The sequence below is a fragment of the Crotalus tigris genome, unplaced genomic scaffold, assembly GCF_016545835.1.
Source record: "Crotalus tigris isolate CLP2741 ecotype Arizona unplaced genomic scaffold, ASM1654583v1 scf7180000018371.15429387391:27106975, whole genome shotgun sequence".
NCBI lineage: Eukaryota > Metazoa > Chordata > Lepidosauria > Squamata > Viperidae > Crotalus > Crotalus tigris.
The window spans coordinates 195,689-209,049 of NW_024096970.1; the positions used below are offsets into that span (position 1 = coordinate 195,689).

Genomic DNA, 13,361 nt, shown 5'->3' on the forward strand with positions numbered 1-13,361 from the left:
GTGAATAAAAGAATGTAAAGAAAGGAAATATAACCAGAGGGAACTTGGATAAAACATGTTCATAACAACACCTTTCACTATATTTTTCTATACCTTTCTATCCTGTCAAATCATGCTTATTTTCCTCATGTTCATACATTGCCTTGTCCTTTTTGTGAATTTAATCACTGCTATCTTACCACAGGTTTCTTGGTCTTCTCCTTCTTCTGAACCCATTCACTCTTCCTTTGTTTACCAGTATTCATTTAGCTTTTAATCATCATTCCTTCTCTTTTTAAGTATTCCAGTATAATTTTTTTGGTTCACGTTGCTCACTTTTCTATTCACTCAACATTTATTATTTATTTTTGATCCTGTCTCTCTCTCTCTCTTTTTTGCTATTCACACTTTCACTGCACTTGCAAATTTATTTTACTCTTATGTTTTCTCCTGACACAGTAAATTGTCACTTCCATGAACAATCTGGGAAGAAGCTATGCTTATGTACATCCATTTTCATTTCATCTGACAAACATTTGTTCTTCACAATATATAATATATAATTTCCAGTAACTTTCTACTAGCATTTGTATATCTTAAAAATTCACTATCCATTTTGTTCTATCTTTAGTAACATTATAAGTGGAGAGGTTAGAAAAAAAATAGATTCTCAGCTTTAGTTATACCTATGCCATATCCCCTGCTAAGTATCTAGGATAATGCCATTCAAGTTTTGGCACATTTTGGCTAATATGTCTCAAGCAAAACCCATTTTGAAGTACATATAGATTATGGCTGGAATGTCCAACTGTTGTTTTATTGTGTTGTTAGCATTCCAATTTATTGGAATCCTTTATAAGACAGCTAAGAAATAAACCTGCTATTTCCCTAATTCACCTACTCATTAAAGAATCATGGTTGCATTTTCTTTCTGGCAGTACTCCAGTGTAGTGATTTGATTTAGTTCCTTACAGTGCATTTCCAAAGGTGTGATTAAACTAAATAACCTTTCTGAGGACGTATTTTAGTATTCTTTGTTCTTATGCGTCCTGTATATTTCAGATTTTTTTTCTTTCCCAAGAAACCGTGAGTTTTTTAAAAAATAAAATAAAATAAAATAAAATTTGTTTCAGTCGATCTACTAAGTGGGACTAGGTTTGGATCTAACTATTTATGCTGTAGAAGTCACATTGCATCTGATCTGCTCCCCATTTCACATGGAATAGTCACAAAATAGTAATATCAAAACCCCAATATAACAATAGATTGTCTGCTTTTGCTTTTTTTTCTAATACTTTGGCAAAATGGCCGTGTACTTCCTGGACTTAGGTAATAGATTTTGATTTCTTGGGCAAATCCAAGCATCATGTGATTCATCTTCAGTTAATTCTCTTCTCCTTTTCTTCTGCCTGAGCTCTTGAACTCCTTCTGTCTCTCAGAACTTTTCCAAATTCCTTAGAACAGGTTTTAAGAAAATGAAGATGATTGAGGAGAAGAGAGAATATTTTTCATAAAATATTTATATCTAGTGGACACAAACAATCATTCTCAAATTTATTTCATGCTGACTAAAATCTTAATGTGTTAGTTATGTCTAATAAAGAGACAAGCAAGTATTAATTATTCTTTCCTTAGAATATACTTGATGGAGATTAAGGACCTAAATTGCATGATTAAGTTTGGTTGCTGATAAAATGATTTTATATATTTTATACAAGTAATATAAGAAAGAAGAAGAAATACAGAAAATTATAAAAGAAAGAAAAAAACTAAATAAAAAATAAATTAAAAATATGCAGGCCATATATTTACAGATATACAAGTACCTCAAAAAATGAAAGTCATTCATTCAATCAATTATTTGGCTAATGACCAGCAAAAGAGTGAAGCAAATAAATACAATAATATACTAACAACTAGCAAAATAAATCACATAGTATAACATTCACTCAAATTAAATGAATTCACTCATGATTCTGCAGACCATTGAATATGTTGGTCTTTCAAAAAAATATAAACATCTGAAAATACCGTATATGCCGGCATATTAGGCGACCCGGCGTATAAGACGACCCCCCTCTTTATAGCTGGGCCGCATTCCTAGAACGTCATCTTATACGCCGGAAACTACCAGTATTTCCGGCGTATAAGACGACTCGGCGTATAAAACGACCCCCGTCTTTGACGCCGATTTCAGCGCTCGCGGAAGTCGTCTTATACACCGGCATTTACGGTAGTTGAGTTAGTGCATGCAATGACTTCTTTTCCAAATTGAACAATATACTGTATATTTTAACCTCTAACATCATAAATTCATAACTTCATTTTTTTTCCATTTTTATGTTAAAAGTCTGTAAGAGCCTTCTGGTTAACAATAAATGTAGATAGTCTCTTCTCAAATCAAAGAAGATAATTTATCCATTTCAGAAAAATCTGTCAATTTTACCAACTATTCCTCCATAATGGATAATCTCCAATTTTTCCATCTCTACACATGCAGTAATCTTGCTGCTATGATCATATATTGAAATAAAGTTCAATGTTTTTTTTTCAAATGTTTATCCATTATTCTTCAAAGGAAAAGTTCTGGCTTTGATTGACTATTGATCTTTAAGATCCTTTGTATCAACTTATGTATTTGTATCAATTTTTTTTAGCTTTTTTATATTTACACCAAGCATGGTAAAATGTCCCTTCATGTTGTTCACATTTCCAACATATGTTTGAAGTGTCTATGGAGATTCTCAGTCATCCAGGTCATCATTGTCCCAAAGGTGCTTTTTCCAAAGGCAGCTAGACTTTCTTTGTTTATCCTTGAAGATGTTTAATTTCTCATCCAAGAAGCTTCTTATGATACATTCTTTAACTTGTTTCTCCTCCGTTTCAAATTTGAACAAATGTTTGTACATTTGACAGTTACATGTTCATCATCAGTACTATGCACAATTATATTTCAAATTTTGACTTTGCTCCATACCACAGGTCTTTTTATCTTTTTTAAATCTTTGAGATAAATATAAATGGGAGGACCATTGAAGTTGTGGGTAGAGTTAACCTGCAATATTAAGCACTGCACCAGAAGTTATATTAGCCTCTTTCCAGCTATTAGGAATCTTTCTCTTCTACAAAATAGTACAATTTCCATAAACGCTCATTTCTAAACATTTGTAATAGAGGCTGGCAGTTCATCTGGACCAGGTACCTTTCCTGTGTTAATCTTTTTTTACAGCTCCACACAGCTCCATTATTGTTATAGGTCTATTCAAAATTTGATTATCTGGGATTGTAGGTGAATTCTGTTTATGCAATTATTCATCCATTTTTCTGAAGAAATTTCTTGATCTTTATATAAAGTAGTGTAATACTGATGAAAAACTTTTTTGCGTATTCATATTATCTATTATTCCCTTTCTATAACTTCTATAATATCACTTTCCTATCTTTTTCTTTTTGCAACTTCTAACCAATCATCTCACTGGTTTATCTGCAAATTCAAAATTTCTGTACTTTGCATTGTTCATCTTTATCTCCCTCCCTGTTAACTTAGATAATTGCTCTGTAAAAACTTACTGTGATGACTTATGGTTATCGCCCCAAAGATTTCTACAATTCTTCAAAATCATTTTGTCTCACCTTTTCTTTTTAAATTCACTATTCCACTGTATAAAATAATCCCTTGCGAAAGCTTTCCTTGCAACTTAAATCATCTTCACTTTTTTTACCTTTAGTAAGATTATTCTTGAAAAATTCCTTTAACTTGTTTTCTCCAAATCTTCCTTTATCATTTCTTTTAGTGATAACATCTCATTGTCTCCACCTAAAAGATCAATTTCTCCTTTTAAAAATTGAAAATTAAAATCACTAGATTATGTTATCTCCCTGTCGCTTAATTTCCACCCCAACATATTTGCCATTGTCATCTATCAATATAAGTTTTGGATGTAGTTGGGCTTTTATATGCAAAACAACTTTTTTTTTCATAAAACTTGCTGAAATATTTTTCCAGGTTTTTTTTCTTTTTTACATAACCACAATAGCATATTCGTTCCTATTAGTATTTTGTATCTGAGGTATGTAATTTTATTGTCTATACTTAACACATTTCAAAAGCTTCAGTAGAGCAGTGGCTCTTTTGACTTTGTATAGCAACATTTTTTTTTCTCCCAAATACAGATCTAAGCTTCTCAGGTTGTCTTCATTGCTTCACAGAATATAGCAGCACACACAATTATAGGCATAATAGTTTAATGCAGGAGCTACACTGGCAAACATTAATCATTTGTATGCAATTCAAGAAGTTTGTTATTACTTATAAATCTCTTCTTATTTCTGAAAACCTGTCTATTTACCCAGGACTTGTGTTAGAATGGGTGCATGTTTCATTGCTTTTCTTCCATGGTTTGAATAGGAGCTTTGTTGTTGTTGCTTCTTGTAATTCAGTGGTTCTCAACCTGTGGGTCGGGACCCCATTTGGGGTGAAACGACCATTTCACGGGGGTCGCCAAACAAGGCTGTCCGCCATTTTTTTCCCCTTTTCTTTGGCCACGCCCCTGGCACCCGGTGATGTATAAGTGTTTGGGGGTCACCACAACCTGGGGAACTGTATTATGGGGTCGCAGCATTAGAAAGGTTGAGAACCACTGTTGTAATTGTATTGAATCATTTATTTTAAGCTGTTAAGATTTATTGTAGAGTTGGGCAGCCTTATACATTTCTAAAATTAATTAATAAAGTACAGACCATAGATTCTTCACAACTCAGCATTATATTTTAATCTTGGAAAAGATTCTTAGCAGTGCATTGCAGTGGGGGAAAAACCCCCAGAAAACAATTCAACTAATTCCAGTGGGCAGTTGCTCAACCATAAACTATGACTCTAGTACAAAGAAATTCTTAATCTCTTTGCCCCAAATTTCTGTTGCATACTTCCAAAAAGAAACAACAATAAAATGGACAGAATCAGTAGTATAGAGTCTACCTTTAATCCTCCTTGGAGCTTCTAAAGTTAGTCCAGCTTGTTAATTTTAACATGTCAAAAGAAGAAAAATATTAAATATATTATATATTCTTAATTATTTCAATATTAGTAAAAGTCAAATGAAATTATTTTCATTTTTTTGTCATACTCTGTTTACTCAGCTTTTTGACATGACTCTTTCAACTGTGTCCCATAAGAAGTCATTGAGAGCCATATGTGAACATCAGCCAGAAAAAGTTTGTGGGGAGAATAAGTATTGACACCTCTGTCAATCTGTGCATTGGTTTTCTATCAAAAGTAATACTAGATAAATTTAGCCAATTATGGTTTGTATATTTTTTTTGCCCTTTTCATATATATATTTATATGAAAAAATGGAAGAAATATGTCAATCTTGAACTATCTAGTGCAGACATGTCAAACTCACAACATCACATGACATCGTGCAATTTATTGGGACGGTTTTGCCATTGCCGGCAATGGCGTGACACATTCAGCCCACAGACTAGCAGTTTGACACCCCTGATCTAGTGACAGTCAATTAACTATTTTCTCACTTTAGATTTTTAATCATAATTGATTGGTATTAAAGTAAATTCTTGATAAACTATCTGGTGTGCATTATTATAAAAGTTTGTTTAATTTTAGTTCATACCTATAGTGGCTCACAACAACCCATGAAATGTATTTAATTATTTCTATTTGAAATGAACATCCTTGGCAATCAGAAGGAACCATACTTTATCATGACAAAGTCTAGTCTATTCTGTTTTGATCAGCCCTTGTGATTCATTTTGCTTAAGTTTATTAAAAGCAGGGATCTCATTCATCTTCCACTGGCACAGCAGATGTAACTATGTCACAAGTGATAAAGCCTCCTATTTATTTAGGTTTTTTTCACATTTATTTTTTAATTAAAATAATTTTGTCGACAGGTACAAATTTGTGACATGTGCACCATTTTAAATACCATTTGCACATTTTCTTAAAAGCATGTGACAAACCTTGCTTCTGTCCTGCACTATGCATGAACAAAATTTATATTCAAGAACACAGTGCGGCAATACTAGTGTTCAAATTTTTAAAACCAGTTGGACTCCAGGATGATCACATAAGGTATGGGTTTAAATCAGAGGTGTCAAACTGCTGGCCCACGGGGCCGGACGTGTCATCTGGAAGCTGCGCCCACCCCATTGCTGTCAATGGCAAAACCACCCAATACGTTGTGTGATGTCATGTGACATCACAAGTTTGACATGTCTGTTTTAAAGGGTCTCAAGAGTTAGTTAGAATTAGAGTTAGTTAGAGTTAGAGTTAGAGTTAAGTTTAGGCTAAGGCTTAGGTTTAGGCTTGGAGTTGATGGAGATGAGATGGAGATGGAGATGGAGGAAGAGAAGGAAGGAGGGAGGGAGGGAGGGAGGGAGGGAGGGAGGGAGGAAGGAAGGAAGGAAGGAAGGATTAGCTAAATTCTATTTCAGTAACTTGCTCATCAAAATTATCTCTGCCACTCAGCACAGGATCACTTTCACCAAGTGGTCTATAGCAGAGCTACAGAAATTTGTTTTATTTTTGAAATAAGCCACTTTGCCAGGATTATTGTTCTGAAAAGCAGGCTATAAATAACTTCCACAAATAAATAATTATAATAGGTTTTAAACATTATTTTTATATCATAGTTAGAGTATAAAAAATAACACATAATACGCATATGACACATACTTTTGAATAGTAGTTGATCTTATATGAAGCTATTCATGGCTTGAACTTCAGGACCTAAAAAAAACTCTTCTCCAAGAACTCTTCAACCTGAAAGTTAAAAGGTGCTTAATGAAAGAAAAATTCCGAAGACTTGTCTCCACTTCTTTCTTTCAATACAGTTATCTTTTTTATTTAATCTCTTTTATTTAAATAACTAATTCACTGGTTATTTGCAGATACTAAGGTAAAAATAGGAATATTTCTAAATGTCATAGAACAGAGGGGTGACCAAAGGAATTGTATAAATGGGACGTGCAATTTCATCAAATTGAGGGCTGCCTCAGAAATTGCAAAGCATTTCAAAGACTCATTTTTTCTCAATATTTTTTTAAATTTTTCAATTCCTGACATATTTCTTAATTTTACTTTAATTTTTCTTTTTTTATTTTTTGAGGGGCAGGTCCAATAAATTCCTCTCGTCAAATCAATCTCCATTAGTTGCTATTTTTTTTCATTAATAGAAATTTCTTTTAGGTTTCCCCCCCCCACCAGTATTATGAAATCTTTAACAGATGGAAGAAGCCTGATTTTTTTTTTGAGGGCTTCCAATTTAGAGTTTTGAACAGTATATGAAGAGGCTAGATAATCTTTTACAGTATTTAATGTTGTTTCACATCTCAAATATGTTATCTCATTTCTGTATGTGTCTATAAAATCTGACCACTGTTATTCCCTTCCACACATATTTATTTAAAAATATAGCAGAACTCTAATAACAAATGCTTCTTCTTTCTGTGCATTAATTGGAGTTTTCTCTGAATGATAAGTAATAACCGTTTGGCTAGCAAATTACATGTTTTGTCAGTAGTGACTGGCTTCAAGTCAATCATTAAAGTTCACATCTAAAACTGTATGCATTTTGTTCTAGATTTTTTTTCCAACTTGAGAGTTTGAGTGGTCCTTGATTTGAATAACATATCTCTAACCAGCATTTAAAACTATTTTAATTTTATGTTAGCATAACCCCCCCTACTCTTTAATTCATTTTGTGTGTGTGTGTGTGTGTGTGTATTGTGCTTGCACTGGAAGGAAGACACACACACAATCATTTTAGAAATTTGCATATAGGCATTGTCTTGAAGATAACATTTACAATTTTATTTTATCCCCCCCCCCTCTGTTTTCTGTTTATAAACTAAGTAGAATTGGTCTATTGAGCACTCCAGTTATTCTCATGCCAGGTTTTGGAGACCTAAAGGGAAACAGCAGATGTGAAGGTTACTTGGCATTAAAGGATATGAGTGAAAGGCTTCCCTTTGGGAGAGAAAGTGCTTCATTTCATTTTATCTCTACTAAGAATGTTGGTTCTATCAAGCTGTCAGAAAATTAAAATGTGATTGGGTTTATTACCCCAGCTCTGCCAAAGCAGTTTTAATAGTTAAAAAAGTTAGAGATGTCTTCTGTTCAGGGAATTTCAATCTATGACTAGGGCTTTAGTAAACCTAATCAGAATAGTACAACTTATTTTATTGCCAAATAGAGCAGCTTGATCCAGTTTCCATCGGATGCCAGACTTTTGTTTCTCACTGACCATTGCATTCTCCATAATTGAAACTGCTCCTTTGGATAGCAGTTTTAATCAAGAAATGAAGATGTGCCCTTGCCAGGAATAATGGATTTGGAACTGCAACCATTTCATCTTTCCAGAGCATTCATGGGCGAAAGCTTTCGCTTCTTTCAAATAACACTGTTGTAAACTGGATTTTGTCCAAAACCTACAGCTTAAGAATCAAGTATGTTGCTTGATTCTTGTTGCTCACCAATCAAAATACGGTGATTTAGAGATATTTCCTTCTATGAGAGGTTATAAAGTAGTTTAATAGAGAGATGTGAAGCAATCAGATGAAGAGGAGCGAAAAAGAAGAAATGAAGGAACAAAGGAAAGAAGAAATATGGAATAATTTTAGGTTATGTTTTTACACCATGTAATTTATTTATATTTATTTATAAAAATAATATTTTTTAAGAAAACAAACTTCTCCTAAAACTTACTGCTTTAGCAATAGTATGAAGAAAGCCATGAATATACATTTATTCAAGTGTAGCATTTTTAAATGAAGCAGTTTAGTGCAGTGATTAAGGTACAAGGGCTTGAAATTGCGAGTTCTAATAGAATACTTTATTTGGTCAAATGTGATTAGACACATAAGGAATTTGTCTCTGGTGCATAAGCTCTCAGTGTACATGCAAAACAATAATAATCATAATAATGATACCAATAAGAGGAAATGTAAAGGATAATAATAGTACCAGGGCTTTTTTTTCTCACAGAACGCCCAGAACGGAGTTCCGGCACCTTTTTTGGATGGAACCTTGTATGGTAGGCAAGGTGGGTTGTATGACGTATGTGAGTTCTGGCACCTTTTTTTTTTTTTTTTTTAGAAAAAAAGCACTGAATAGTACTACAGGTAAATATACTTAGACATAAAACAGTACTACTGCTTTAGGTAGATAGCCAACTGTGTGACCTTGATCCAATCCCTCTCTCTCAGCCTTAGGAAGAAAGCAGTGGCAACCCATTTCTGAAATCTTACCCAAAAAACTGCAGGGATGAATCCAGCTCAGTCACCAAGAGTCCATACTTGTTTCAAGGCATGAATGCACAAGCACAAATGCACATGTAGGCATACACCCACATATACCCTTCAAAGAATAAATGAAGAAATATCCAAGTTTTTATCCAAATTGTTTTGTTTACAACAATTTGTAATCTATTTTTTCAATTAATTACCCATTCATGAGATTAAGATATGTATGAACCCAGATTTAAGCCCAACCATTCTTTCAAAATAGCAAAAAAGGATACAGGATAGATCCTGCCAAATTCTAACTGTTGAAGCAGTAAACACTGTTACATTATTTAATCACTCTTTGTGTATCACTGGATTTTACCTGGATCCATCCTTTAACTTTTTATTATCTTGAATGGATTCTAAAGCCAATGTCTGATGGAGGGTTTCCAGAGAGATCTCATGTATGCCTGATCAGTGAAATGTGTTATTTAGATTAAATAGGAAAAAGTCGAACAATGGGATGCATACCATTGAGTCTTTCTGCTGGCACTTTAAATGGCATAAAATGTGTTGTTTTATTCAGGATTATATTTTAAATTGTAACAAATCCATGGAAACTCTTTGCCTCCTTTCTGCAGCTGCTTTATCAGAAAAATACAGCAGCACATGATTTTTCCATTCAAAGAAAGAAGGTCATGCATATTCTGAGAATATATGAACCTTTTTTTTAGTACTTTGGAAAGACCTGTATAGGAACCAGAATATACACAAGCAGAGTTCATTTAGGTATTATGCTTAGTATTATAGATAGCTCTCTCAATGATTAAATATTGCAATTACATCTAATTATGGTCTACAAATATAATTTCCCAGCCTCCTGACATTTTCTTGCCTATGAATTCATGTTTATTTTATTTCTGTGACAGATCAATAAAGGACATAGTGCTTTCATTTATTGAAATTCATTGTATTTATTGTAAGAGTAAAAGACTAGAATTTTAAACTGCCTTCCCTAAAATCAAGCTGGGTTGAGAGAGGTGAAATGAAGTGAAAAAGAAGTGAAAAAGAAGAAGAAAAACACATACATATGTAAAGTAGTAAGAAGATTTGTGTACTTTTATGTTAATGGGTGGTTGAACTCCAATACAAACAGAAAATTGGTAAAAGAACAACACATCCATAATATACATATTTTCAAAAAGAAAAAAAATATTTCATTGTCTCAAGAGTAAGGCACATTATATATTTGACAAAGGGTTTTCATTACCATAGAGGCAAACAACCTTTTGGTGGCTAGTGGTTTGGCAGAGGGACAAGGGAAAGAACCACAGTGCAAAACAGATGTAAAGGCCACAATATCAAGCATGTGACCAATGATAAGATTTTTCTCTTGCAGTAGTTGGTGGTATTTATTTATTTCAATTTCAATTGATATGGCTGCCCATTTCATCACATTTATTCTAGACAGCTAACTTTAGATAAAATACAACATAATATATTTAATAATTTATTAAATTTGTTTGCCATCCATCTTGCTGCAAGGTAACCCTGGGCAACTTATACCATCAAAATAAAACTATATGTGTATATATATATATATATATATATATATATATATATATATATATATATATATATATATATATACACATACATACATACACACACACACACACACACACAAATGTATAAAATCACAAAATCATAATAAAAGTACAAATTATAACTAAAACTAAAAGATGGATTGAAAATGTGCAGGAGGGATGGTGGGAGCTGCTCTTAGTAGATGTACAAAAAAATGCCACAAAAATACATAATTGGCAGCTGAGATGAAACAATAAACACTCATCAACATAATCAAATGATAAACTTTACCATACATTTTAATACCATACCTGGTGGCATAGCTACATATTCAAAGCTTTATAAAAGGCCAATCTAATTTTCAGGGCAGATGCTACAGCATAAAAGGTTCTTGTACCCGCTTAACTCGTTTGATGAGATTAGGATCTTTATACATGCAGGCGAGTTCATGAGTGATTACCTTAAAATTGTGAGAAATCAAATGTGGTGATTATAAGGTGGTGGTTTTGGATCTGCTAGAGACCAAGACAAGAAGGCTGTGGGTTATCTGTACTTCCCCTGTGCCTCTGTAGTCTTGGGGTTAATGCATTACACTTTAATGTGCAGACTAGGGACACCATCAAGATAAAATTGTGTATATTTGAATAGGTTACTTACTTTGTAACATGAGTGAGAGAATAATTAACATACAGTATATGCATGTCTAACATACTATTCTATTCCAAGATAAGTTTTGCTTTCATCCGAATTTCTTCTAGCATTCTGGGCAGGAAACACTCCCAAAAATAAGTCTTTGAGATATCTGATTATAATAATTCTTAGAAGGTAGGATAAGATAACAACAAAAATCCCAGTGCTTTATTTTCAAATGAGTCAGCATTCATTGTCTTATATTCTTATAATGGAGGGGAATGGGAACCTGCTATGTTTGTAAAGGCAAACCTTCATGAGTCTATTTATTGCTTTGATAACAGCTACTCAACTTATAAGTGTGAGTTCCACCTCTCTCTCTCTCTCTTTCTCTCTCTCTCTCTCTCTCTCTCTGTGTGTGTGTGTCTCACACACATGCAGACAGACATCTTGTCTTGTTCTTCTTTTGCCACTTCTTTCTTACTCTTTTCTTACTCTCCTTTGTATTTCTTTCCTGCTTCTTTTTCTTCCCTTCCTAATGGTTTCCTTTTCTTGCTTCAGTACATCATTTATAGAAAGATAGCTATCTAGATCTACTGAGTTGAGCTTGACTCTTTTGATTATATGGATATGTTCATGCTCTCTTATTGGATGCTTCTCTCATTCTCTCTGAGTTTCTATCTCTATCTCTTTCTTTCGCTCCCTCCCTCCCTCTCATATACACATTCTCTCCTTTCTTTGGACTTTCTGGTCTAGCCTATATAGTCTTGGGATGTCTTGATGGCCTCACATTCTAGTAATATTTTTTTCAAGATTAGACAATATTAGACATCAGCTAGGTGCTGCTGAAATTCCCTCCAAAAAGGAATCCTATTTTTCTCTATTGGGAGTTATCTCAAAACTGTTTCAGTAAAAATAATTTTGAAGGATGACAAAAGACATCTTTTTTCAGGTGCAGGGAAGAGGGATTTAAAACCAACACAACTTTATTAAAAAGATATTTAACTCTATGGAAAAGGGTAGAGTTTTGTAACCCTCTGTATGACAGCATTATTGTCAGATTATAATTTGTTGGGAACAGGATATGGCAGCATGATGTTGGCCTGCCACAGTAGAGAGAAAATTTGAAAGTTGCCAAGCTATTTTGCATCTCAGAAACAATATAGCCATGATACTATATTAATTTTATAATTCAGTGAGACTATATTAATAATATTTTAGAATCTTAACTTTCACTAGTTACTTTGTGCCATTTATTTCCTCAGACACTTAATTTGTTACTGTTATTTCATTTCTGCTTTATTTGTGTTTCTCATAAGTAATCTTCCTTCTGTAATAACACTTTTGTTGCTAGAATTTAGCACTGCACATTCAGAATAAACTATTACTCTGTTTATAGATTGGATGCTAGTATCTGGATATATTGCTCAATTTCACTTTGCTATTATTTTATGAAAGTTAACTTTCAATAAATTTGATTTTTCATATCAGTATTTATGTGTATGTGTAGGTTATTGATATTGGTACAGATTGATACACACACTCACATACAAGCATGATAAAAATTTTGCATATTGAATTTTCTATAGAATTTCTTTCTACATGCATGTTTATTCTCTCAATTTTCAACATATTCTTCTGAACACATTATGAAATTCAGTCTGGTGGTCTCCAGATGTTTGGAGTTCAATTTACATCTCCGTGATTCAATAAGAATTGTGAAAATTATAATTCCATTGTCTACCAGATGTCTTATTCTTAATTCTAGTATTCTTAGTTCTTAATTCTAGTGCTTAAAGTAGTGCTGCCTCTTGGTTCCCTTTGCAATACATACTTTTGTAAGTTGGGTAGCCCTAGTAATTTTAAAATTGAAGCCATACTGTTTAATAACTGGGGATAATCTTAATATAATGTAAATT

The 13,361-nt window shown here is 33.1% G+C and overlaps 1 protein-coding gene across 1 annotated transcript in view; it reads left to right on the forward strand.

Annotated features, from left to right (window-relative positions):
- The window catches only part of GRIK2 (glutamate ionotropic receptor kainate type subunit 2), a gene marked incomplete at its 5' end in the record, with an annotated part of 311,327 nt that overhangs the window by 191,601 nt on the left and 106,365 nt on the right, over positions 1-13,361 (forward strand). The gene's annotated exons all lie outside the window — the stretch shown is intronic.